Source organism: Salvia splendens, chromosome 2, assembly GCF_004379255.2.
Source record: "Salvia splendens isolate huo1 chromosome 2, SspV2, whole genome shotgun sequence".
Lineage (NCBI taxonomy): Eukaryota > Viridiplantae > Streptophyta > Magnoliopsida > Lamiales > Lamiaceae > Salvia > Salvia splendens.
In genome coordinates, this window is record NC_056033.1 from 43,629,021 (window position 1) to 43,635,020 (window position 6,000).

Here is a 6,000-nt window from a genome sequence, read left to right on the forward strand (position 1 = left end):
CTTTGGATGTATGAATTATTATTTCGTAGTTGAAATGAAAACTGGCAAATAAAGAGATAGAGGAAATAGCGACATTCTGAACAAACGCGCCATTTCCATTGGCGTCTTAGGTAAAAAGCCAATGCAGATGGCGTGTTTTGTGAAAAACGCCAATGTCATTGGCGTGTCTAAGTTAGAAGAAATTTTGGCCAGTTTTTTCACGACGCATTCTGAACAAAAACGCCAGTCCCGTTGGCGTCTATTGAAACACGCCACTCCCATAGGCGTGTTTCAATAAAAAACGCCACCCAAGTTAGCGTTTTTAGCTGATCATTTGATACTTAAAACGCAATTTTACTCAATATATAAGTAAATACAAATATTACCCAATACATAAGTCCAAATATTACTAAATACAGAAATCCAATATTACACAATGCATAAGTTCAATTGTCTCGCCTTTTCCGCGTAAAAAAGCTACGGATACCCTTCCCAATTCTGGCGGTTGAGAGTCTAGACGGAGGAATATCTTGAACAACTACATTCTCTAAATCAACCCCGAAAAAATCGTTTCGCACAGAAGACCGAGGTGGAGAATGTGGGACATCACTGAGACCGATGTCTTCGCCTGTACCACCAGTGTGGCTGACAGAATGACGACCTCGAACTGCAGATCTTGGTGGAGGTGGAGGCATAAAATCGTGATCGGCATCATCAGTGTGACTGACAGAATGACGACCTCGAACTGCATATCTTGGTGGAGGTGGAGGCATAAAATCGTTTAGAGTATCCATCCTTGAAAGAGCATTCGGGCAGTTGCGCCTGTCGTGACCTGGTTGACGACAATGTTTACATCGGCGTCGGGCTCGTGGCTGGTCAGCTTCACGGATATCATCTGATTAGGAATCCTAAAGTAGTTACGGGTATCGACCGGACCTTTTAGGCATTAAATGAGATCGTTGAACTTGCACAAAGTCCATTCAGGCACGGCCCAATAATCTTGGTGTCGGGGTGGAGTGACCACCGTCGATAGAATATTGGTGTACCCAAACCACTGTGCGGTTATACGGATCAACAAGCGGCAGGCATGTTGTCGTTTCTTAAACAGCCGCAACGGCCGCTTCATGTGAACATGGAAGTCTCCACATCGCCACTTTTGACATTTGACAGTGCGACTCAAGTACTTTACCTTCCACTTATTAGCGCCCTTTCCACCAATTCGACGCTTTGTTCGAACCACATAATGGCCTGCAATTGTGTTGTGTGCTCTCACATTATGTAATTGACATTTTGCATCATTTTTGCACATATCATATCAATGCAAGCTTTAATTGGGAGTTGTCATGCGCCCACGGGGTAAGTGGTGTGGCACACTGTGTTGATGCAATTGACCGGTCATTGAACCATTCTATTGTCCTCCAGAATATCATATCAATGCAAGCTTTAATTGGGAGTTGTCTTGCGCCTCTCAGCACATTGTTGTAAGATTCCACCATATTAGTGGTCACCTCACCCCATCTTTTGTGTTTGTCATACGTCAGATTCCATTTTTCTAACTCCACGGCATCAAGGTACTGCAAAGCGTAGGTGTTGACATTTCGAAGTAAACGACGTCTGATCTTAAACTTGCGCTTCTTGGTAGCAATACCAATTTTCCAAACAAGTCTTTTGACCATGATACCTTTGTGATTCTGCAAAACATTCTTTCTAACATGTATAAAGCAAAATCTGTGATGACCCACATTGGGTTCTTCTTTCCATATGGGAGAATTAATTGCATCTATGATTCCGACATGCCTATCAGATATGACACATATTTCATGTTTTGCTACATGAAGTCTAATGCGTTCCATAAACCAATTCCAACTTTCTTTGGTTTCCTCATCAACAATGGCATATGCAACAGGCAAACATTTCTTATTAGCATCAAATCCAACGGCAATAAGAATTTTACCTCGACATCGTCCACGTAGATGAGTTCCATCAACCGTTAAAACTGGTTTGCATAGTTGAAAAGCCTCCACAGCTGGTCCAAAAGCCCAGAATACGTACTTGAATACCTTGTTCATACCATTGCTTAATATGTCATCGTGCAACCATTCCACAATTATGCCAGGATTTTGTCTTTGCATTTCATTCAAATAAGCTGGTAACACTTTGAACGACCACTCCCATCCACCGTATACAAGCTCAATCGCTGTCATCTGAGCATACCATGCTTTCTTGTAACTAACTTTGACATGAAATCTATTTTCAATATCCGCCACAATTGCTTTTACCTTGTAGCAATGATCGTTTTCTATCTGATGGCGAACACTCAACGCTATCATACCCGACGAAAGATTAGCGTGACCATTATAGTTACGATCCCCCATGCAAGTATGAGCAGTGCTAAACACTCTAATTTGCCAGTGTTCATCATGCTTCCTCAGTGTTGCTCGGCACTCCCACAAACATGGCGGTAAGAACTTATCTTTCGGATTTCCTTGTGGCTACTTACAAACTGCATGCCATCTCTTTCCTTTACTTTTAGCAACTGTATATTGTCGGATTTTTTCCAAATGCCAATGAGTCACAGCTGCCTTTAATTCCAACTTCGTTCTAAATTTAGTATGCAAACCGACATTGCTAGGATCTTTTTCACTCCAATAATGCACACTGGGATCATCACGCTCAAAGTTTTTGGGATCAAAACTATCATATGGACCTAGTAAGGTGCGAAAATAGTTGATTCCACGCTGTGGGAACTGTGGAACTACTCTTCCTCCAACTGCCCTTCCACCAACTGATGTTTCTCCAACTGTTGTTTCTCCAAATTGTGGATCACCAAGTGGAATGGATGGTCTTGAAGCAACAAATTGTTCATCATCCGACGGATCACTATCTGAGTCTGTACTAACCGTGTCGGAATCTTCAGAATAATAAGGTGATTGTGGATCAAGAAAGTCGGCTTTATCAGGACCTATTATGTCCTCAACCACATCACAATTGTCACGTTCCCCTAAATGCACGCCTCTAGCTTCAAAATCTTGCGTTGCAGCAAAATATGGTTCTTGGGCTCTCGTAGACGTACCAACATCAAAATCTTGTGTTACAGCAAAATATGGTTCTTGGGCTCTCGTAGACGTACCAACATCATAACTTATGACATGATGACTATGATGTTGAGTAACTGCCGAATACTCACATATAATTCAATTACACCTCCAATAACCATACTCTCACTAAACATTAGTTGCATGCATACTTCTTCTAGTTGAACACCTATAAACGTGACTCCGGATCCAAAGCATATAGTACGTTTCCATATTATTTGAATTTTGTTTTCATATATGCTTATCCCCATCCTTTCACAAATTTTTTCCACAAGTTCATCGTACGAAATTGTTTCATCCAACATAATGAATCCTTTAGCAAAAGGAGGATCATACGAAATAACTGCTCCGGGAATTATCTTTCCACCCCAATATAAATTGACACACCACGTCATACTATCTGCAATAATGTAAAACACAAATAAATATGTATTATTTTTACATTCATCATTATGTAGAGTGACCCAAAAATTTGACAAAATATTTCTATTAAATACACTACAATATATATTATTATAACAATCCATTAAATATTGGTAACAAAATTAGATATACTACAACATATAATAGCATAACAATTGGTCAAAATATTTCTATTAAAATATATACTATCATAATAATCCATCAAAATATTAGTGTGCCCATAACAATTGGTCAAACTATTATATTAATTACACTACAATATATATTATCACAACTATCCATCAAATATTGGAAGACTAATGTTTAGAAGAATGAGTCTAAAATTTGATATACTAACCGATTAGAAAGACTAATGTTTAGAAGAATGAGCCAAAATCGAAATCTCCACGCTCAAATCCACCACCGGGTCGACCCGAGCGAAAGGTTTTTCCGCCTTGGGAAGGGTTTTCGCGTTTTGGGGAGGGAAAGTGTTTAGGGTTTGCGATGTTGGGGGAGATCTGATTGGTATATGGTTCAACAGAAACACGCCGACTAGGGTGGCGTATTTATGTTAAACACGCCATTCGAAATGGCATTTTTTAGATTAACACGCCAACTACATGTTTCGGTGTCCGCTGTCGGCACAAACCAAAGTAGGAAGCAGTTCTGTGAGCGCATCTGCAACATCTACAACGCTAAAGCGTCCGGCGGGAACTATGGAGCGCACCCAGAGTATGTTGCGCAATGCGATTGGAAGAGCAAGGACATACAGAAGTTCTAGGGTTTTTCCTCGAGGAACAGCGGACGGCCGAGAGCGGCTCCAGCAAAGCTGACATCATCACGGGCGCCATGATGGCTTTCCAAACAATGACCTACAAAGCATTCAAGCATCTCAATACTTGGAAGAAGGTGTGTCATAGGTCTAAGTGGTCGGGAGACACCCAATCCTCCTTAGGCTCCACCAGCAAACGGTCAAGGTCGCAATCCGACGTCAGCTAAGATGAGGTGGCAAGCCAGCTTGCCGGAGATCACTTGGATAGCTCCGGCGCCGGTTCGTCCATAAGGGACGAAGGCGGCGATGGCTGGCCGTTGTCGCGCAACGAGCCAATCCCAACCAGCGGCTCCGTCTCTCATGCCTTCACCCCCTGCAATCCCTCCTAACCTGAATACGTTATTTGGGTATTTGGATATAGCTATTAATGCTGATTTGCCCCGAATGACTCCCGAGCAAAGAGCTGCGAGTATCAAGATGAATGAATCCATCTAAGTGCAATTAGGTATACTCCCCCCTCCCACCCGCTCGCCCGCCACCGGAGGTGTAGTCTTCTTCCAAACCCGAAATATGTACTTTATAATTTTTTGAATTTAAATTATGCAATTAAAATTTTTTGGGATGTAATTTTAAATTTTTAGGATTTTTAATTATGCACTTTTAAATTTTTATTTTTATTTTTTAGGAATTTATAATTTTGTTTCGGGTTTATTAATGTATTTTATTACTCCCTCCGTTCCACGGTAGTTGAGTCATTTCTTTTTCTGCACTTGTTTTAGAAAAATGATAATAGATAGAATAATATTGATAAGACTTTTATCTACCTTATTCTGTCACCAATTTTACTTTCTTTCCATTTTAACTATTTATTACGTATCATTTTTGCAAAATGAGTACAGAAAATGAAATGACTCAACTACCGCGGAACGGATGGAGTATTATAGAAGTGTTATTGAAGCATTTAAATTGAATAATAGAATAGTTGGACCTCTGAATAGTGAAAAACATGCATTAGCTAAGAGCACGATTGGTGGTATTGTGCCTTAGCTAAGAGCATGGAATAAAAAATGAATAAAAGTTGGACCGGGTTCACAATCGTACACTTAGCTAAGAGCACGGTTAGAGATGCTCTAAGGCCATTAGCAATGGGGCGCCCTAAGGCGCGCCACGTCATCAGTTTTATCCTCCTACCCCCCACCTGAAATGGGGCGCCCTAAGGCGCGCCCTATATGTTTTACTATTGTTTTGTTAATTAATTTAAATGTTTTCAAATATGTAATGAAAACTAATTAAAAAACACAACGATTAACTAAAAATCGGCGAAGATTGCATTGATTAAACAAAAGTTACACGATTCAAATTGGCTAATCTACGCAATTCCCAACTTTCGGCGCAGCTCATCGATCAACCCCCGGAGATATTCGTCTTCGGCGGGGTCCGTACACTTCTTGAGGACCTTGTGCGTCTGCAACAACGTCTTCGCCATCGAGGCTGTTGCCAACTGCTCATACGCGGCAGCCGTCGGGTTCGGGGTCTGGAGCGGGACCGGGATCGGCAATGGGGCGGCGACGGTCGAGGATGATGTTGCCGCCGCCTTCCCCTTGGCCTTCGCAGCCTTGACGCCTATGGGACATAGGGAGGACATCGGTGTGCCGGAACTCTCAATGTCCTCGTACGTCCGGTTGAGGTCCACCGGACGAGTTCCACTTTCGCTGCTCGTGTAACCACCAGCTTCGGTGGTCTTCGTCCTCT